Source organism: Diceros bicornis, chromosome 14, assembly GCF_020826845.1.
Source record: "Diceros bicornis minor isolate mBicDic1 chromosome 14, mDicBic1.mat.cur, whole genome shotgun sequence".
Taxonomy (NCBI): Eukaryota; Metazoa; Chordata; class Mammalia; order Perissodactyla; family Rhinocerotidae; genus Diceros; species Diceros bicornis.
Window position 1 is genome coordinate 40,348,709 of NC_080753.1, and position 23,663 is coordinate 40,372,371.

The 23,663-nt window shown below is 36.1% G+C and overlaps 1 pseudogene; it reads right to left on the minus strand.

The window, feature by feature from the left end:
* Positions 1-20,411: 20,411 nt before the first annotated feature.
* LOC131413494 (putative vomeronasal receptor-like protein 4) lies at positions 20,412-21,316 on the minus strand (annotated as a pseudogene).
* Positions 21,317-23,663: the final 2,347 nt, after the last annotated feature.

Here is a 23,663-nt window from a genome sequence, read left to right on the forward strand (position 1 = left end):
TTGCCAATCCTCCTCCTTTTTTTGTGCCGCAAAGCCCCAGTAGATAGTTGTATGTCATAGTTGCACATCCTTCTAGTTGTTGTATGTGGGACGCGGCCTCAGCATGGCCGGAGAAGTGGTGCGTCTGTGCGTGCCCGGGACCCAAACCTGGGTCACCAGTAGCGGAGCCGGCGCACTTAACCACTAAGCCACCGGGCCAGCCTTCAACCCCCATTCTGAATGAGCTAATCCAGGCACAGATAGATTGCATAAGTTGCCCAATGACACTCCTAAAAGAAAAAGAAAAAAATTAATTTTCTCCGGTGCAAAAATAGAGATTTCCTTCCTTCCCTTTTCTTAGAGCATTTTTTAAAAAAACTTGTCATTGTAAATTTTTTCTCTGCCTGTTTGGAATGTATGTAAATCTTTCAAAAAGCTAAATAAGGCTCTTACCAGTTTTACAACCCGGCGACTTTTCTCTCAAGGACCTGTGAGCCATCTTTCAATATGCAATCCTTAAAGAAGACAGTGCCCCTATCTCCCAGTTTCTCTGGGAGAGTAGGAGCCCAACTTCCATGGAAACTTTACTCCAAGTTACAAAGCTATAGCCTCTCATCAAGATATAAGAAATTTATTTTTTCTTTGGATAAAACCAAATAATTTACAGAGAAAGTCACCCAAATCACCAAGTGAATTTAGGATGAACTGTGTGTGACAAGTGGTGCAGGCAAGTCTTCTTTGAGGGCTAGTTGCTAGTTATTTGTTTTGAGAACATGTATGTAATGGGTTGTATTTGCTTGGCTATATAAAAGGTAAGATTTTTCTTGTTGTTCTTTCAATCTCTTTAGTGGGTTGGCTGTGATGCACATCACATTATGGTTTAATGCTTTTTCAGCAATAAAATTGTTTACTTTCCCTTTGGGTCTTGTAATTTGGCAGGAGATATTGTTTCTAACTATCTTTCCTCAACACAGGCAAATAACAGATAGGTGAATCAAGAATTGAACCCATAAAAATCTAACACTGGGGCATAAGCTCCTGGCTATCAATCTTAGCTCCCTATGCCTATTGTTTCATATGTGTCCCAGGTGAGTCTCTCTTTCATTCTGTCTCTTCTTCTCAACATGACTCCCATCTCTTCCAGCCTCTGCCTCCATCTTTCTCTTTGCATCTCCAGATATGTGTCCCTTAGCCTCTGCTTCTATTGAGAGTAATTGCCATTGGTGGCAGCTTTGGGGTTTAATGTGTTCTCCACTGATTCTTGGCTAAGTCATAATGGATGGGTGACATTTGCTGAATCATTTGGCCTCTTCACTGCTATATTTTCTCTCATGTTATGTAAAATGGCAATGAAAATAAGATCTACCTCAGTGAGTATCTGTGTACATTCAAGACGAGTGTGTACGTCAACATTCAGAAATGATTGCTACTTATGTTTAAGGTAGAAAAAACTTCTTTCCTAGTCTTAAGATGGGGCAGAGTGGCTTGCACAGATGGCCCAAATTTGCATTTCTTGAGGATGGAACTGTACGACTCAGAATTTCTCACTCATCAATAGAGCAGGTCTAGGTAATCACAACTTGGGTGGGTTTCATTGTACAATCGATAAACCTGTGAGAGCATTATACCTCTGTGATATTAACCATTTCTGCAAGTAATTAACAAGTCAAATGTCTCCAATCTATACCTTCTTTTTCTTTGACTAAAACATGTTCAACTAAAACATGTTACTTGAACCGTTTTCTCTATTGCATATTTATTTGTTGCAAATTTAAGACAAACAATATACTACTTAAAAAAGTGAGGTGTGGGGGGCCGGCCCCGTGGCGGCCCAGGTTCTGATCCCGGGCGCACACCGACGCACCACTTGTCAGGCCATGCTGTGGCAGCATCCCACATAAAGCAGAGGAAGATGGGCACGGATGTTAGCTCAGGGCCAGTCTTCCTCAGCGAAAAGAGGAGGATTGGCATGGATATTAGCTCAGGGCTGATCGTACTAACAAAAAAAGTGACATATGTGCTAAGAATTTATCAGTTAATTTTTTTTAAGAGTAAAGATGAGGAAGTTTGTGTTCAAACTCCTTCCTCCCCTCTCCACTCCCGGCCCATGTGGGGATCTCAGGGCAGGGACAGCAGGCTGAAACTTGTATATTTCCTGAAGTGCCAGAGAGAGATTTTGATCAGCACAGAACTCAGAGTTGTACTTCCCAGGATTCTCTGTCCACAGGTTTATCTATGATACATCTTGAGTAGGCATCACTTGTTGGTGATGCCCTGTATAAACCTCCTCTTCATTCTCCCTGACATCTTTTCTCTTTATTGGGACAAATTCTTATTTCTACCCAAGTCCAGTGACTCCTCCCAAATTCTATGTATTAAGGTAAGCAGCTATCAGCTCCAAAATTTGAAGCCTGAGATTTCTTTATAAATATGGGTAGCTGAACACCCAGCAAGCAGCTCCTTGTCCTACCACTCCCGGTGGGCGGTCCAAGCTGGGACCAACATCCTCTTAAAGCAGCTCCCACCAGGAAGAGTTGGCCCTGCACACCAGAGCACCCACAACAGTCACAGTCAGGCCTCGTAGCTAGCTGCACTGGAGGCCCACTCTACCCACCAGTGCGTCTGCAGCTGTCCTGGCCAGGCCTAGCAGCTAGCCATGCCCAGGTGTGCATGCCCTGCACTCCAGTGCTCCTGCAGCGATCACAGCTCAGCTACAACAGGAGGGCACACACAGCCCACACAGGGGGTATCCTTGAAGCATTTGGCTCTCGCAACCAGGGGGGAACCGTGCTACTGGACCCCACAGGACACCTTCTACATAAGGCCACTCCTTCAAGACCAGGAGACACAGCTGATCTACCTAATACATATAAACAAACACAGAGAGTTAGGCAAAATAAGGAGACCAAAGAATATGTTCCAAACAAAAGAACAAGACAAAATCTCAGGAAAAACATGAAGTAAAATGGAGATAAGCAACCAGGTAAATAATTCAAAGTAATGGTCGTAAAGATGCTCACCAAACTCGGAAAGGAATGGAAGAACACAGTGAGAACTTCAACAGAGATAGAAAATATAAAAAAGAATGAATCAGAGTTGAAGAATATAATAACCTAAGTGAAAAATGCACTAGAGGGAAACAACAGCAGATTAGATGATGCAGAAGAATGGATGAGTGATCTGGAAGATAAGGTGGTAAAAATCATCCAATCTGGACAGCAAAAAGAAAAAAGAACTAAAAAAAATGAGGACAGTTTAAGGGACATCTGGGACAACATTAAGTGTACTAACTTACAAATTATCGGGATCCCAGAAGGAGAAGAGAGAGAAAGAAATAGAAAATCTTGAAGATATAGTGGCTGAAAACTTCTCTAACCTTATGAAGGAAACAAATATCTGAGTTCAGGAAGCACAGAAAGTCTCAAACAAGATGAACCCAAAGAGACCCAGAGCAAGATACATTATAATTAAAATGCTATAAGTTAAAGATAAAGAGAGAATCTTAAAAGCAGCAAGAGAAAAACAATTAGTTATGTATGAGGGAAACTCCATAAGATTATCAGTTGACTTTTCAGCAGAAACTTTACAGGACAAAAAGGAGTGGCACGGCATATTCAATGTGCTGCAAGGAAAAAATTTATAATCAAGAATATTCTACCTGGCAAGGTTATCACTCAGAATTGAAGGACGGATAAAGAGTTTCCCAGACAAGTGAAAGCCACTAAACCAACCTTAATAGAAATGTTAAAGGTACTTCTTTAAACGGAAAAGAAAAAGCCATAACCAGAAATACAAAAATTATAAAAGAAAAAATCTCAGTGATAAAGGCAAACATATACTAAAGGTAGTCTATCAACCACTTGTATAATTAGTAGGAAGGTTAAAAGACAAAAATAGTAAAATTATCTATCTCTGCAATAAGTAGTTAAGGGATACACAATATAAAATATGTAAAAAGATGATGTCAAAAACATAAAATGTAGAAGAGGAGTAAAATATAGTGCTTTTAGAATGTACTCAATCTCAAGTGACCATCAACTTAAAATAGACTGCTAAATATATCTTATTATATAAGAACCTCATGGCAACCACAATTGACAGGAAAAAAATAAAAAGAAAGTAGTACAAACATAACACTAAAGAAAGTCATCAAATCACAAGGGAAGAAAACAAGAGAAACAGAAAGAAACAGAGGAACTACAAAAACCACCAGAAAACAATTAACAAAATGGAAGTAAGTACACATGTATCATAATTACTTTAAATGTAAATGGACCAAATGCTACAATCAAAAGACATAGGGTGGCTGAATGGATAAAAAAGACCCATAAGGTAAGACCCATATGTATGCTGCCTACAAGAGACTCACTTCAGATCTAAAGACACAGCTGAAAGTGAAAGGATGAAAAAAGATATTCCATGCAAACTTGGAAAGCTGGATAGCCATATATACATCAGACAAAATAGACTTTAAAATAAGGACTGTAACAAAATACAAAGAAGGGCATTACATAAAGATAAAGGGATCAATCCAACAAGAGGATATAACACTTGCAAATATATATACACCTAACATAAGAGCACCTAGATACATAAAGCAAATATTAACAGATATAATGGGAGAAATTGAGAAGGATACAATAATAGTAGGGGACTTTAACACTTCACTTACATCAATGGATAGATCATCCAGATAGAAAATCAATAAGGAAACAGTGGCCTTAAATGACAAATTAGACTAGATGGACTTAATATATAAATACAGAACACTCCATTCAAAAACAGCAGAATACACATTCTTTTCAAGTGCACATGGAACATTCTCCAGGATAGATCACATGTTAGGCCACAAAACAAGTCTCAGTAAATTTAAGAAGATTGAAATCATATCAAACATCTTTTCCAACCACAAAGGTATGAGACTAGAAATGAACTACAAGAAGGAAACTGGAAAACACACAAACACGTGGAGTCTAAACAACATGCTTCTAAACAAACAGTGAGTCATTGAAGAAATCTCTATTTCATTTATTTCCACTCCGATCTTTATAATTTTTCTTCCTTTTAGTAACTTTGGGTTTGTTTGTTCTTCTTTTTCTAATTCCTTTTGGGGTAAAGTTAGATTGCTTATTTGAGATTTGTCTTGCTTGCTGAGGTAGGCCTGTATCACTATAAACTTCCCTCTTAGAATTGCTTTTGCTGCACCCTATACATTTTGGAATGTTTTCATTTATTTCAAGGCATTTTTTAATATTCTCTTTGATTTCTTCAATGACTCATTGTTTCTCCTTCCCCAGCCTCTGCGGCTGAACTCTGAAAAGCATTGACTTGTCCCTATTTCAGGGACTACATTGAGGAGCCCTACTCTACGTATTAGTGGTCCTAGCATCCCAGGCTGGTGAGAGCTACCCATTGCAGGATAATCAAAATCCATGCTGTGTCCAGGTATTCTTCAAAGCTCTTTTAGAAATGAGTAACCCAGGGCACAGAGAGTATGTACAAGTTGTTTACGGCAACTGATATAGGAGAGGGTAGATTTGGGGCTTCTGCACATGCAACTTAGATTTTGTGCTATTGGTTTCCATTCTATCCTCCTTTTCTCTCTTAGTAGTCAGGACTGCTGTATCTCATGAGCACCATTGCTTATTCATCTGGCTATCTGGCATGGTTTGAACACTTAAAAGCACTTTTCAAGTTAAGTCATGTAAGGACAGCATGTCTGCTTTGATTTTTTATGTCTAAAAAATCAACTCCTAAGTTCTATATTTTTTGTTAAATAATGTAAAGGTGACTCATTTATTGTATTCTTGCTTCCCTTTGCCCCTTTTCCTTGGTTTTTACTGTCTTTATATGCTTCATCAACTTATAGAAAATTTGCAATAATTTCTTCCTTCTTAGTAAGTTATGGTTTTGGACAGCCTGAGGAAAATGTGATGTATGGTTCAAAATATATTTCAAATCATTTTATTTTTCTCGATATCTAATGAAAAAAATAAGAACTATTACTCAGTACTGATCAACATATAACCTTAGCATTCAAAGAATTAGGTGAGAAAAATGAAAGTCAGGTGAAGTTATTGAGACAGGACAGATAGCAAACATTACTAAAGAACTCACAATTTGTCAGGATGCATGACCAAAAACACACGAAGTAATGAAAATGTGCTTTAGAGAAATGATAGTCAATCCCATCTCATTTGTAATGTTTCAAAGAAAAAATGATTTTTTTTCAATAAGTCTTTATGAGAATGTGTATAATACAATCTGAGGACAATGGAATTAGTCTGTTTTCCGAGAATGTGCTTATTATCATGAGCATCATTTCTTTCTATAAAGAGAATCAGCCATTTTCTCTACAGCCTCATGTCTGATTAATACTGTAATCAGAAGTCATTGTTGAAGGCCTTTTGCAAGTGGGGGCTAGTGATGCTATACAAAACATGACTTTACTACAGATCAGAAGGTTTCAGGTCTGATTACAGTGGCTTGAGGCTGCCCATGTCCTTATCTTGCATTTGGATTATATCACTGTCTACACACCAGGCCATAAATAAGAATCACTTGGATTAACTTGTGGAGGAAACATTCTTTGCATGTGCATGGATCTGCTGTCTTAGAATCAGATATATACAGGTAGAAAGGGAGTATGACACTGAAGACCACACACTGGGACGCAGGTCTGGGAGGTCTCTTCTCTGGATGACTGTGGAACGTCTAAAGAGGTGCCCACTGGGACCTTGGAGGCCTAGTCTGCTGTGATGACAGTTAGGTTGCAGATTTCAGCATTGCCTTCTAATGATTAAAGTTAAAAAGGCTTTAATTTATTCTTTTCAAAACACAAATCTCAAATATGAGAAACTACCTCATTGAGTAGAAGGAATTAGATGTTGTTCTAACTTAATGATAAGAGGCCATTTAATTGATAACCCAATGGGTTAAAACTAGATTAAATTAAATTAATCCCGCAAATCACAAAACTTTCACTTTTCTCATAGTCTTCCTCAATAGTACAATGTCTTTCTACACCATCATTTTTCCATACAAAACACTTTTCTTAACTTGTGTTACACAAATACAAGGGGGAAAAATGTGTCCTTTCTTTATAAGACCTCTAGGAGCGACATGTTAATCTATCGACTTTAATCTTTTCACAATGTTGTCTGTACCTTCTTGATGATAGGACAAGTTCTATAGTTAGAACAGAGACCACAGCTTCAGGGAAGTTACATATTTCTTGGGAGACAGATACTAAATAAGCAATTAGAGGATTATTGAATACAATTTTCATACGTGTGAGAAGAACCATATCAGCCTATGAGATCACTAATTTGGGAGATCAGAGTAGGTGGTAAAAAAGTTATGAACTGAACATTCGATTTATATGAATTGGAAAATGGCAGAGAGGTGTATGGATTCAACACATTTTCATCATCATCTGATCCATATGGTTAAATCCCTACTCTTCTGATGTTTTCATTGTGTCTGAGAATACGAAACTGTTCATTAATTCATTTGGCTAAGGAATATATGGACTGCACAAAAGGGAATCATGAGCTTCTATGGCTACATAGTCCTGCAGATTTCTTTTTTGAAGGGATGAATTATAAACAATGAACATGAACTTTCTCAGTTTTGTTAAGAAAATTATTTCTATTTTTATTATTCTTTTTTTGCCCTTCTGTCTTGGTATGAAATAAAACATTTTAAAGGTATACCTATCTATACATTCTTTTTTGACATTGTTGAGCATGATGAGAAAATTAAATTCACAAGAAAGAATTACAGGACATATCTGTCCATATTTATCATCATGAAAAAAATTATGCAAACTACAATGGCATGCCTTAAGTGTTTCCTGTCACCATTAAGTACACTGTTCTCCTTGCATACTTCCTACATAAAGTAGGTGCCAAATAAAATTTTGGATGATGGTTGAGTCTCCATATAACCTGTATATAAACCTTCTAGAAATCCTAGAGACCTATCTAGGCTGATGCATTTGCTGCTCTAATTTGATTGGCATTTTAACGCATATCCCATCAAAGGAGAGAGTAATTGGGATGGGTGTGTCAGAATGTGAGTTAAAAATGTGATCTCGCCTATGCCAATAAAAGGGCAGTATTTGGTCCAGAGCCCTTTACATGTGGCTGGAAGTCTTCAGAGTTGGATCCTGAGAATTGGTCACTGATTTCAGAAGTGAGCTTCAATTTCTAGTTTTTTACCTTGCTAAATAGAAGTCACTTCAAAGAGTAATGTGTGTTGCCTGTGAAGACAGAGATTACGTAGTGCAATAAGTAAATAGTCTAGGTTCAAAGTGATTTTGGAGTTGTCCCACGCAGAACTCTTTTATAGAATGCTTCTGCCTCCTTCACTGGATGCTTTCAGGGGAGAAAAAATGACAGGTTTCAGGGAACTTCTATGGGTATTACAGTCAAGGCAGTTTGTGAGAATACTTTACTATTAATAAGAGGCATTATTAATGAGGACTCCAAAAGATTCTTCCTAAAAAATATATAGATATCTTTGCCATATCACAGAACAATTTAAAGTTTTGTTACATCAAATAATACTTGTTGAAAGCTAATTATGTGTCAGATCTGATGCAAGACATAGGCTACAATAGAAATCAATTTAAATAAAAACACCATTGGTCCTTTTTCCATAAAATTTTCCTTAATGAAAGTGGAATCCTGTGTTCAATTATTAGGAATGAATTACATTTCACTTGAAGACTCCATTTTCTTTTTACCTTTTGGTTCTTTGGTCTAAGCACCAAGCTCCTGTCCTGCCATATATGGGAACCGAATCATCTGAATTGAGTTGTTCATAGTAGTTCCTTATTATTTCTACAATATCTATAGGAACACTAGTGATGTCCTCTCTTTCACTCCTGAATTAGTAAATGATATTTTCTCCTTTTTTTTTTCTTGGTTAGCCTGACTAGAGGCTTATTCATTGTATTGATCTTTTAAAAGAACAAACATTTTAGTTTTATTGATTATTATTTTAGATTTATTGATTAAAGCCCCCACCTTATTAATCATATTAACCATATTAACAGGCTAATGAGAAAAAAATCATCTGATTATATCAATTACTGCAAAAAAAGCATTTGACAAATTTCAAAATCCATTTGTAATTTTAAAAAATCAGAAAAATAGGAATAGAGGGAATTCCTCAGCTTAAAAATTTCATTTACAAAACCTTACAACTAACATCACACTTAATTTTGAAGGACTGAATGTATCCCCCTTAAGATTAGGAACAAGACAAGGATGTGTTGTCTTGGTGAAAAGACTTTCACCACTTTTATTCAACATAGTATTGGAAGAAGTTCTAGCCACTGAAATAAAGCAAGAAAATGAAATAAAAGGCATAGAGATAAAAAAGGAAGAAGTAAAACTGTTCTATTTGCAGATGACATGATCGCCTATGTAAAAAATCCCAATGAATCTACCAAAAAAAAAAAAAAAGACCTCGTGGAACCAACAAGTGAGTTCAGCAAGATCACATCATACAAGAAAAACATACAAAAATCAATTGAACTTGTACTAGCAATGAGCACATGGACACTGAAATAAATAATGAAATGCCATTAAAAAAAAGAAAAAGAAAACAACAAAAAAAGAGAAACACTTAAGTGTAAATCAACAAAATATGTACAGATCTTGTATGCTGAAAACTGCAAAATGCTGATGAAAGAAATCAAAGATCTAAATAAATGGGGAGACGATGTCATGGGTTGGAAGACTCAACATGGTAAAGATGTCAATTTTATAGCAAATGATACATAGATTTAATGTAATTTCTATCAAAACCATAGCAAGATTTTTGTAGATACAGACAAGAGTGTTCTAAAATTAAATGAAAAGTCAAAGGACTCAGAGTAACTAAAACAAGTTTGAAAAAGAAGAATAAAGTGGGAGAAATCACTCTTCCCAGTTTTAAGACTTACTATATAGCTACAGTAATCAAGACTATGTGGTGTTGGTGGAGAGATAAACAAATAGATCAATGCAACAGAATAGACAACCCAGAAATAAACCCACATAAATATATTCAAATGATTTTTGACAACGTAGCAAAAGTAATTCAATAGAAGAAGGATAGCCTTTTAAACAAATGGTGCTGCAGCAATGGATATCTGTGGACAAAAAAAAACTGAACCTGGATCTATGTTTCACGTCTTAGACAAAAATTAACTCAAGATGGATCATAGATTTAAAAATGTGATATTGTGATGTATAATAAGAAATACGTATTTGGTCTTTGTCCCCTTTCCTGACACAGAGCTCCAAAACCATTGGAATTTCCTAAGTGATGAGAGGGGTAAAGGCGTCTTTTGTTATTCATAACAAGCCCCTTTCAACCACACTGGAGTTTATGTCAATCAAGTGATTTGGGGAATGTCCCTAAGGATGGGGCTGGTTGCCAGAGGAACCAACCATATGATTAGAGGTTTAGAACTTTCATTTTCCCCTTCTCCTACCTCCTGACATCTAGGGAAGGGAAAGGGGCTGAAGATTAAATTAATTCACCAATGGCCAAAGATTTAATCAATTATGCCTATGTAATAAAGCCTCCATACAAACCCCAAAAAATGGAGTTTGGAGAGCTTCTGGATTGGTGAACATGTAGAGGTGTGGGAGAGTGGCCCACTCAGAGAGGGCATGGAAGTTCCACACCCCTTCCCGCATACCCCTCATACCTTGCCCTATGCATCTCTGCCATCCGGCTGTTCCTGAGTTTTACCCTTTTATAATAAACTGGTAATCTAGTAAGTAAACTTCTCCTGAGTTCTGTGAGCCACTCTAGCAAATTAATCAAACCCGAGGATGGGGTCATGGGAACCTCTAATTTATAGCTGGTAGGTCAGAAGCCAAGGTAACAATCTGGATTTGCAATTGCCTGCCATCTGAAGTTGGAGGTGGAGGGAAGGGCAGTTTTGTGTGACTCAATCCTTAACCTGTGGAATCTGATGCTATCTCCAAGTAGATAGTGTCAAAATTGAGTTAAATTGCAGGACTCTCAGCTTTGCAGAATTGTTTGGTGTGGGGAAAAACCCACACATTTGGAGTTCAGAAATGTTCTGAATGTGAGTGTATTGTGAGAGTAAGGGATAAACAGTGAGTTTTTCCTTTACAAAAATGTAAAACCTTGAAATATAAAACTTCAAGAAGAAACAAGAGAAAATGTTCAGGACCTAGGGCTTGGTGAGGAGTTCTTAGCCATGACACCAAAACATAATCTGTAAAAGAAAAGAAGTAATAAATTGACTATATCAAAAATAAAAACTTTTGCTCTGTGAAAGACTCTGTGGAGAAGAGGAAAAGACAAGCCTCAGACTGGGAAGAATATCTACAAACCACATATCTAACGAAGGATTGTATCAAGAATATAGAAAGAATACTGAAAACTCAAGAGTGAAAAAACAAACAATCCAATTAGAAAATGTGCAAAAGACATGAAATATTTCACCGAAGAGTATATACAGATGTAATTACATATGAAAAGATATTAAACATCACCAGTTTCCAGAAAATACAAATTAAGATGAAATATCACTATATACATGTAAGAACAGCCAAAATTAAAAATAGTGACAATATAAAATGCTGGTAAGAATGCTGAGAAACTGGATCTTTTGTATATTGCTGGTGGAAATATAAAATGGGACAGCCACTCTGGAAAATAGTTTGGCAATTTGTAAACTAAACATACACTTACCATATGACCCAACAATTGCACTCCTCGGCATTTATCCCAGAGAAATAAAAATTATGTCCACACAAAAACTTCTACACAAATGTTCATAGCAGTCTTATTTGGAATAATGAAAAACTGGAAACAACTATAATGTGCCTCAATAGGTGAATAGTTAAACAAAATGTGGTACATCTATACTATGGAATACTATTCAGCGATAGAAATTAACTATTGATATATGCAACAATTTAGATAGATCTCAAGGGCATTATACTGAGTGAAAAAAATTTCTAAAGGTCATATCCTGTATGATTTTATATATATATATATATATATATATATATATATATAAACTTTGTTTCATAGTTTTGAAGAGCCTGGCATTGCTAGGGTTTAATAATTGCATATATAAAGAAATACAACAAGCAATCCTGCTCCCACTCCAGTCCCAAACTGCCCCATTCCGCCACCAGCTACAAGCAATCACTTTTATCCTGTGTACCCATCTGGAATTTCTTTATGTAAACACAAATATACAAATATAGATTCTCTTCACTCACTTTTAACTCAAGCGGCAAATGGTCGCATGTTCCTTACATAGTTGTCACTATCTTGGATCCCTTCCTATTGATAAGTAGAGTGGCTGAAACTTCTCAGGTTCATCGGCATGCTGTTGACTTGAGAAATTTGAGGCCAAGTCTGCTCCTACACTAGGAGCCCTACAATGGCTGTATCTTCCCTGAAGATGAGTTTGTCTTAACTTTTGTGGGAATGGCACACATGGATCTGAGCCTGGCCAGGGTGGCTGTGGGGCAGCTGAATTCCAGTTCCTTTCCTGGGGTGGGACCTCTAATCTTCCTGATGAGAGACATTATTATGCTAATGTGACATGGTTTTCTCCTAAGTGCCACATCTCTTCATTGACTCCTGCTTTATGTTTTTTCTCTTTTGTTATACAATGTGGTCATGTGACTTCTCTTTCTCAACAACCCATTCCTTGGAGGGCACTGACCATCATGTTCTAACACAATGCCAACACCTGGCATATAAACATCCATAGTGCTTGTTGAATTGAGCTGGGTAGAGTGGGAAGAGCTGGATTATCTTGAATATCAGAGCTTACAACTTTTTTTTTTTATAGCTATGGAGATACGAAAGACTGGGGGAAAGACAAAAAAAGACAGGTTAGAACAGGGACAATTTGTTTGATACTGGTAATTTCCATAAGACACAGTCTCCTCTGTCTAGGCTTGGGCAGTATCTTGTATCAAGTAGCTCTGTCTGGTTTGGATCAGTAAGAGATGTTTCCTTCTCAAGTCAATGTAATTTCTCACAAAAATTTATATAATTAATGCTGTTAAATGTTTTCTATATTATACATTGCAAATAAATTAATATTAAGAACAGTGATTAGATTTGTAGCTTTGTTGTTCAATTTGTTTATCTAAGTGAGAGGTCTTGGGTTCAAGTTCAAGTTCTTGGATTTTCTTTTCTCCCTCCATCCTATGGGGGATCAGAATTGGCCACCCCAAAATATATCTCTTTGCCTTGGCTTGATTATTTTTAACAACAAAGGACCCTGAAAGAAACTTTGGCCTTCTCCCTAACTGCCTAAAAGAATTTAAGATAAAAGACCTGTCCCCAGGATGGGCCATGGCCATAGATAACTCTGGGTAACCGTATACTGGGAGGGTCCTTGCTAAGCCCATTCTTATCAAATTTCTGTTTATCAAACATCTGCTTTTCCATTTCCATGTGAATTTCCTTCCTCCTCTTTGAAGTCCCAAACCACTACCCACAACATCCTCCTTTGTCTTTAGCTAAAGATGGTATTTAAGACGAGGTCCTCCACCATCTTGTTGAATTGCTCAGTTTTCCTGAGTCTCTCCCACGTATACATGTTATTAAGCTTTGTTTGATTTTCTCCTGTTATTCTGTCTCATGTCAATCTAATTTGTAGCCTAGCTAGAAGGACCCAGAGGGTAGAGGATTTGTCTTCCTCCCCTATACTTTGTTCTTTCTTTGTTTTCTTTTGTTTCTTTCCCTTCTCCAGCTCTCCCTGATGCCCACTTTCTTTCCAGAAAAGTTGGACCAGATAGTCAAGTCTTCATTGCCTTCATCAAGTGGTTCCATAATTGAATTATCAGCATTCAGATAATCAATAGCATCTCTAGTGGTCTTTTAAAAGATGAATAAGAATAGCAATAGGTTAGGCCAGTGGGTTTCAAATTGTGTTTGTTTCCTCTATTTGATCCAATCTTATTAAAATATTTTTAAAATTAATACATCTAATGAAAAAACATGTATACTTAATTTAAAAATTAAATAAATTAGAGATTATTAGACCAGTAAATTTATATTATTTGAATTACTTATAGCATAGAGTCATGAAATTAAAAACACTTTGTTTTTTAATTATAAAATTTCTCTGTTGTTTTGTATGAATTCTAAAATTTCTCAAATTTGAATTCTAAAATTTCAAATTTCCAAAGGTTTGTATTATTTTATTTGAATTCTAGAATATCTTCATTGTTTTGTTCTGACCAAAAATATATGCATTGGATAGTCATATACATATAATAATAGAGAAAGATATAATTTATAGATTGAAATGATTTCCAGATTTCTACAAACACATAGGTGCAATATATCCCTGTTAACAATCTGATGAATATAAATTCGAATGTATCAATTGCTATCTACAAATTAAAATTACTTTTATGCATTTTACATTTTGGGCTATCTTGTAAATGGCTTGTATTTATAGCTGGTTCATTAGGTGAGGCCCGATCGGTGTACTGCTGGTGCCAGCCAAGAGTTCAGAGGACTTGTGTGCCCAGAGTTGTAAATGCTCTTTTGGAGAAATATGTTATAACAAATAATGAAAATTAGGTTATAAACAACTTCTTGGGTGAGAACTGAGAAGGTCTATGAGGTGTCGAGGAGACAAAGTTTCTGTTTGGATCTTGTTCTTTTCAATAGTGGAGGAAGAGAAGTAATTATAAGAGGAAAGATGGATGGAGATGTGGAGTTCATATCAAAGCCTCAAAAACAGGGAAAAATGGTTTTTGGTAGCCAGTGAGACGAGCAAATAGGAGAATTTTAGGCACAAAGGGAGAGGAAGAGCCTGAAGAGACAAGCTCTTGTACATTCCCGTAAAATCCAAATCTGGTGGGCCTGGATAATACCTGTGACTGAACATGGTCCAGGAAGGTGTAAGGAGCTGGGCGCATATGCTGGTGTCACTCACTGCTCTCTGAGCATCTTAGGAAATCTGAAGAAGCTTATGGCAAACTTTTGTGTACTGGGAAACTATAAACAATTGTAACAATTCATAATAATGCATTTATGTTATGAAACTATTGCAGCAATTAAAGAAATGCAGGGAATTGATTCATATAACCATTTACATATAGTTGAAAGAGAAAAGCTTGACTCATGATGAACTGTGAATAATGATAACAGCTTGTAAAGCTTTTTATCAGCTCTTTAAGAAAGCTTAGACTGTTGATGGCTTAAAAATTTAATCTCCTTGGTTTTTTTTCCCCCTGATCCAAGACACTCTCTCCTACTTGCCAGCTCCAGGCAAGAAAAATCTCACCAACCCCAACCCCCTTAAATAAAGGATTAACTTGCTGAGTGCTTACAATGTGTAAGTTACTATTTATTTTTAGGATTTTGCAAATAGTCATATTCTAAAGCTATCACTCCTTATTTATTTGTTAGTTGGAGAGCTTCCAAAGAGAAAAACTTCATCATCAAATATTTAGATTCTCTGAAATTTAGAGTGTACACAAAACATTGCTAAAATGAACTCATTTTTGGCCAGTGGCAATCCCTTTTAGATGACTCCTCTGCCGTTTTGACATGACCTCAGTGGTCTTGAACAGTTTCCTTCTTTCAGGTACAGTAAGGTACCCCAGCTCATCTTGTAGGCTTCCTGCCCTATGTCTGGAATTAGCCATTTTTCCAGATAAAATCTAATTGCTTTCATGGAAAACAGTAGTTAAGAACCATAATCTGGGCACTAGGGTGTTCCTTGCTATTGGGATGTCTGTTCTTCTAGTCCTTCATAGTGGACCGAGGTAGAATATATATGGATTATTTTAGGAAGATGAAAATATGTCATGAGTGCATACGAATATATCCAATTGAAATGAAAGTTTATGGAGATTTTCTTTAACATCTTTATTTTATATCTGCATATCTTTTCTCTTATACTGAGAATCTAGGTTCCTAATTACATTAGCATAATTGCTTCTTTGCTTTATCATATATATCAAAATAATAGCACTAACATTATCGGTTTAGGAAACCTTTATCATTCTTTTTATGGTAAGACTATATCCCATTAGGAATGCCTTATCAAAATGTTATGCTTAAGTCACTTGAAATAACTCTCTGTGTTGTTATGCCAGCAATTAATATAAAATTAGGATCATTTGTTTCTTTTTATTTTTTTACTTTTAGATATTGTATTGGTTTTACTTTTTAATTTTTTTATGTAAAATATTTATACAATTTTAAAGCCAAAACTCTAAAACAAAGTATATTTGGAACTTTTAAATCTCTATCTCTTCTCCATGTTCTTACCCTTCCCCCTTCCTCTATAGACATTTTGAAAATAATTTTGATTTGTCTTTTCTTTTATTTGTAACTGTAAGCAAATACATAAGGATATTCAAATTTTCTCATTATTCTTTTGAATAAAAACCAACACATTCTCATTAATTTTCTTTTTATGCTTAACAATATATCCTGGAATTAACTTGATAGCAGTATTTAAATTGATAAATTCATGGTCTTTACTTAAATTTCTTTAATATGAGAAATGCTCCACTGTCACAGTAAGGCTCACTAGTGGAAAACACTTTACAATAAACTACAAGGGGTTATCACTAAAAATTCTCTCTGAAAGTAAGATGTCTCAGGGGCTGGCCTAGTGGTGCAACAGTTAAGTGCACGTGCTCCATTTGGCAGCCTCGGGTTTGCAGGTTTGGATCCTGGGCACGGACCCATGCATTGCTTCTCAAGCCATGCTGTGGCAGCATCCCATATAAAGTAGAGGAAGATGGGCATGGATGTTAGCCCAGGGCCAATCTTCCTTGGCAAAAAAGAGGAGGATTGGCAACAGATGTTAGCTCAGGGCTAATCTTCCTCATAAAAAAAGTAAGATGTCTCAGAGGGAATTTCTACAGGTAAAAAATAGGGTCTAGTTTATGTTCATTCATTTTCTTAAATTTACATAACATATATAGTAAATATATAAATCTTATGTGTAGAGTTTGACATATTTCTATATATGTACACACTGATGTAACTGTTGGGAAGGAAGACAATTCCTCTATCCTCTAGGTCTTTCTGGCTGGTCTAACAATTAAATTGACACGAGAGAGAATAACAGGAGAAAATCAAAAAAAGTTTAATAACGTATACATGAGAGAAACCCAAGAAAACTTCCCCCAGAATGGCTGGAGCTGCCACCTTAAATACCATCTTCAGCTAAAGACAAAGGAGGAAGTTGGGGGTAGTGGTTTGGGACTTCAGAGGGGAGAAAGACAATTTATAAGGAGATGGAAATACAAATGCTTGCTAAACAAGTGTTTGCTAGGCCACCTATAGGCAATGTAACCAGAGAGACAGAACTTTGACAAAATCTGGCTGGCTGTTTGTTTATTTATTTTTTATCACTCTTATTTTACAATATACTATAGTTATCTTATGGTATTATCTCCTTCCTGGAACAGGCCTTCTATCTCAAATTCTTTAGGGAGTTTGGGGGAAGGTCAAAGTTTCTTTCAGAGCCTTTTGTTCTTAAAAATAATTAAGGCAAGTTCTATCATTTGAGGTGGCCAATTCTGATCCCCCACATACCCGTCACCTAGACTGAGGCATAGAATATTTCTGTCACCCTAGAATGTTCCCTCATGCTCCATCACAGTTAATACTACCCCAGAGGTAACCACTCTCTGACTTCTTTCACCTTAGATTAGATTCTTCTGTTTTTTTTTTTTTCAGTTTTATACACTTGAGTTTATTTCCTCTCAATAATCCGTTTTTTTTAAACCTTTTTGTTATTGTGGTAACATTGGTTTATAACATTGTATAAATTTCAGGTGTACATCAATATACTTGTATTAGACTCTGTTCTTGAATTTTATGTACTCTGTTAAATCTGGCCTTTTTGGGGTCAATATAACATCTCGGAGATTCTCCCATGTCACTGCATTTAGCATTGGCTCATTCTTTTTATTGCTGTGTGGTATCCTATTGTATGAATATACCACAATTCACTTACTCTTCTCACTATTGGTGAATATTTCAGATACTTTTAATGTTTGGCTCTTATAATTACAGGTACTAGAAATATTGAACATGTCTTGTGGTGAGTATATATATTAATTTCTTTTGGTCATATAATTAGGTGTGGAATTGCCAGTTTATAAATTAGATATATATTTAGCTTTAGTAGACATTGCCAAACAATTTTCCAAAGTGACCAACATATTTAAATTCTTGTGAGCAATATAAAAGAATTTTAATTGTTTCATGTCTTTGCTAACACTTCGTCTTGCTGATTTTTTTAGTTTTGTGCCTTCTGGTGTGTGTGTAGTAATAATTCATTGTGGTTTTAATTTTCAGTTTCTTGATGAGTAATGATGTTGTGCATCTTTTCATATGCTTACTGCACACTGAATATCATTTAGTGGAAGTGGCTGTTAAAATCTTTCCCCATTTTTATTAGGCTGTTTATTTTTCTTTTTGATGTGTAAGAATTTTTATATATTCTAGATTTGAGTTCTCTGTCAGTTATATGTATTGTGCGTATCTTCTGCCAATCTGTGCTATCTATATTCAGTTTCTTAATGTTGACTACAGATGAATAGAAATTCTTAATTTTAACGTTGTCCAAATTATAATTTTTTCTTTTATGGTTAGCATATTTGGCGTTTTGAGTCCTTTAAAAAATATCTTTGCTCTGTAGTCATAAAGATATTCTCTTATATTTTCTTCTAAAAGCTTCATTATTTTACTTATTACTTAAAATCTTCAATCCATCTCAAACTGATTTTTTGTATTATGTGGGTTAGAAGGTCAGGTGCATTTTTCCATGTGGGTATTTCACAGACCCAACATAATTCACTTAAAGACCATCTTTTACCCACTGCACTGAAGTGTTGCCTTTGTTGTAAATCGGATGATTATACACATGTAGTCTGGACTTAGTATCTTGTTTCGTTGGTCAGTTTACCTATTCATGGAACAAAAGTATACTCCTTTATTACCATAGATTTATAATAGGGGTTGCTATCTGGTAGTATATCTGATATCTGCTTATAGTAGGTCCTTTGTATTTTCAACTAAGGTTAGGATAAGCTCACTAATTTACACACACATGCACACACACACACACACACTTTGGGATATTAATCCAAATTGCACTGCACTTTAAGAATAATTTGGGGAGAATCAATACCTTAAACACATTTAGTTTTTCTTTCCATGAACATGGAATTCTTATCCATTTGTTTAGCTCTAATTTATCTATGCAGTGTTTTCTAGTTTTTAGTGGAGAAATAGCATAAGTAATTTGTTTTCTTATATATTTGATTTTTAAATTTTTAGTAAATTTTTTCAATAATTTATTGCTAATATGTAGAAGGCAATTATTTTTATATTGACTTTTGATCTGCTGAACTTGTTAAATTTTATTTATTTTTTACTCTTTCAAGTTTTCCACACACACAATTACATTAATTGTGACTGAAGAATATTTTACTTCTTTCATTCCATTTTCTTTTTCTTACCTTCTTGCAATGGCTAGAATCTCCAGAACAATGCTGAATAGAAATGGTGATAAACATTTGTCTCATTTCTAACCTCCAAGGTAAGTGTTTAACATTTCAGCACTGAATATGATGTTAACTGTAGTTTTTCCATAGTTACCCTTATCAAATTAAGAAATTTCCCTTCTATTATAATTTTCTTGAGAAAGTTTTAATTATATTTTTAATGACTGGACATGGATTTTTGTCAAGTGTGTTTATTATTCTATTGAAATAAATGCATGTGTTATTTTCTTTGTTGTTTTTATGAGATTAATTATATTGCATGATTTATTGAATATTAAACCCTTCTTGCATTTCTGGAATAAATCACAGTACAACATGATATATTATCCTTTTCACATATCACTGGATTGTATTTGCTAATATTTTGTTTACAATTGTTACATCTATGTTCACGAGTAATGTTAGCCTGTGATTTTCCTGTCTTGCAATGTCCTTTTTCAGATTTTTATAGCAAAGTTATGTTAACTCGCTTAAAATGAGTTTGGAGGTGTACCTAGGACTCCACTGACGGCCAAATGTAGTACCAGAACTCCTTTGCTTAACTGTACTTAGACTGGAAGGTGGTCTAGGACACTTCCACCCCACCTTCTTTCTCTATCCTTCACTCAGGATCACACTTGCATCACAATCTGACGGCTCTCAGCCTCCCTGGCTCCCCCTCCATTTTATCTCACAGGTATTTGCCCTGATAACTTCCCTGCACATTTTATTTTATCTTGGTATTTGCTACTTGGAAGACTAGGACTAGTATACTCTTTTTATAATACACTGATAATTTATGCTGGACAGAATTTTTTCCAGGGAAAAATATCACTAAATGATCTACCTTTAGTTAGTAGAGGAATCAATATAGAAGGTAGTTTTTCCAGTTTCTCAGTGAATGTGCCAGTAGTTAGCCACATGGACATTCCTGGTGATCAGCACAAAGGTGCTGAGACTAGCATAACCAGATGCTAGAAATATTTTAATATTGAATATTATGTAATTATTTATCAAGAAGGAACCTATATAGAAGGAGAAAATGAAATCTGTCCAATAGAAGAAAAAGAAACAGGTCATGAGAATGACAACACTTTGAGCAGCTCTGATTTCAGGGCTGGATTTCTTTCTTTGGAAACCTGGAGTTCTGAAGGTAGAGAACACAATTATGATGCTTATACAGATGAGAAGCCGTGTACCCACTGCTCCTGCCCATGAGACTCTGAAAGATGATATCCTGCAGAGCCATGAGACCAAGGAAAAACCACCTAACTATTTGCCTATATGGTAGCATATAACAATATCTAACATATGGACTAGTTTCAGATATGTTCCTGCTATTGACTTGTGATGTAGAAGATCAAGTTAGAGCTTATCAGGAAGTTAAAGATCCAGAAGAGGAGGAGTTAGGGAGGAACTTTCCCTGTAGTTCATGGTTTGAACTTTCTCTATGAGGTGGGTCCTGGGACTGAAGGTGATGGCTTGGACCATGCTGAGGAGACAGGTGGTGCAGATTGAAAGACCGCATGCCACTCTCCCCAGATAAAGCACAGTTTTACAACCAGCACTACCTAGAAAGTTACTGAAATGAAAAGCTGATAATACATCTGAGATTCCTTTGGCACAAAGTGTCATTGCATTAGTAAAAGCCAGGTGATAAGAATAAGATCTATGGGTTTTTTCTGAGCATCCATTACAAATATGTACACATGCCCCACAAACAAAAAGAAGTTCCCTCCAATGCCAGGTCCAGTAACAGAAAGCAAGATCATCCCTTGGATCAAGTTATTCCAAAACATCTTCTAATTTCATGGACAGTACCAGGAAAAATCTTTTGAGAAAGACAAATAAAGATGACATATTTCATACCTGTCGCTCCTCTCTGGTTTGTTTAAGTGAAAAGAACAGCTGGAATATTTCAGTGTAAATGTACATGGTTCTGTTTATGCATTCTTCTCTTCTCAATCCGTGCTTTCTCTGTTTGTCATTTTATTTTTCTGCAACTTCAATTGATTTACAGAAGGGGATGACTCTAAAATCTACATGTCCAGCCTATTATTTCTCTCCTACCTTACACACTATCCACCTGATTCCCCTAACATTACCTTCTGAATGTTCCACATGTCCACATATATGTGACAGTGTTCCCCCTGACAATCTTGCTTTACTTCATATATTTCCTAACACATAGTCAATTCTTACTTTGTAACACTGCATTTCATCTTCCCTCACTTCCAAGAACTAACCAGTTGCACATTGTCATGGAGCTTGTGGGTTCCTCACCCAAATCCCCTTTAGTAGCCTGTGTATCCATCTCTCAACTGCTGTGAGTATTGGTTATAAACAGTTCACAGCTGGCACTTTCTCTGGAGAATGGCTTTTGGCCAAAAGAGAGTAATCTCTTCCAGGAAGATAAGCACTCTCCCTGCTTATTCAGAAAACCTAGGCCAATCACTGACAGACATGGAAGAACAAGCTGTGCCAAGTCTCAACATGTAGGTCACTCTGTTATGCAGATTTATCCTATGGTCTCATATGCTAGAGGTGGCTAACAAAATATGTTAACTAAGACCACATTGTGAGCCTAACTTTTTTTTACCTGTTTATACCTGATTTAACTTCTCCTCTTCTTCAAACTCCCCCAACAAATCATGTAAGCAGAATCCAACTTTCAGGATCTGCTTCTAGGGAATCCAATAAAGACCAACGTCCTATTGATTTTGTCTCCTAACATTCTAATCTCAGAATTTTCTCAATCAAAAATGCTACCCTAATAACTCATATGATGATTAGTATAACATTTTTCTAACTCATCACTTTTCCTCTAGGTTTCTCCCAATTCATCTTGTACCAGAATGAGATTTAAAAAGAGAAATCTGTTTATTTGAATCCACATTTTACAATCCTTCGATGGCTTTACATTTAGTCCGAGCTCATTTGCCCTCTTTTGATCAGTCCAAGCTCATTTGCCTCTTTTGATACGTGTAAAGCTTACCTCTTTGGCCTCCTTGCTTTTGTAAGGACTTATAGTAAATTGTTAAAGTAAATTCAACTTCCCCAACAAATTAAATCATAGTATTTATCTTACCCACAGGAATATGCACCAAGTCCCTATGCCAATCTCTCACCTGCTTCCACCACCCTTCTCATAGCTAACTCTTGTCCACTCATCAGAAACCGGCTACTATGGACTGAATATTTGTGTCCCCCAAAATTCATATGTTGAAACTCTAACCCCCAATATGATGGTATTAGGAGGTGGGGCCTTTGGGAGGTAATTAGGTTTAGATGAGGTCATGAAGGTGGAGCTCTCATGAAGGCATAAGTGCCCTTATAAGAAGAGGAGACCAGAGTTCCCTCCACTCTCCCATGCCCACGAAGAAGGAATCATATGAGCACACAGCAAGATGACGGTACCTGCAAATCAGGAAGTGGGCCCTCATCATATACTGAATCTGCTGGCACTTTGACTTTGGACTTCCCAGCCTCCAGAACTGTGATAAATAAATTTCTGTTTTTTAAACTACCCAGTCCATGGTATTTCGTTATAGCAGCCCGAGCAGATTAAGACATCAGCTTAGACTTCCCTGGCCTAATAAGCACTCAGTAAACTCATTGAACTGTGTTGCCATTGTCTGTTTCTCTCTTTTCTTTCTCTGCTTAACTGTGGAACCCATGTATCTAAGTTACACAGGTAATTTACTCACTCTACAGCTACTGTCTAAGTTACCTGGCTCTGTGCCTACAAAATAATATTCAACAAATAGTATATAAATAAAATAATCAAATTAATCACGGAGTTGTGGTTGTAAAAATACATATTAATGACAGAGGAAGTTAGGGGCCAATTAGGAGGGGTATTTGAAGAGACTATTTTTCTCTATAAATCTAGAAACTGGATGATCTGGAGAACTCAAGTCAACCCATGTTGGATGACACATTCATTAAGGATTTCAATGTCTCCTCAGATAAATAGGTGAATTTAAACCTCAAGGTTGCCATTGAAGCAGCCTTGCTATCAGCTCCAGCAAGACACCTATGCCATCTTTTAAGAGACACAATAAACTCTGACAAAATTATGTTCACTATTTCCCTGCATTGACCTTCTTCCGATTAAGTAGTTGTTATTTGACAGGCACAATACTC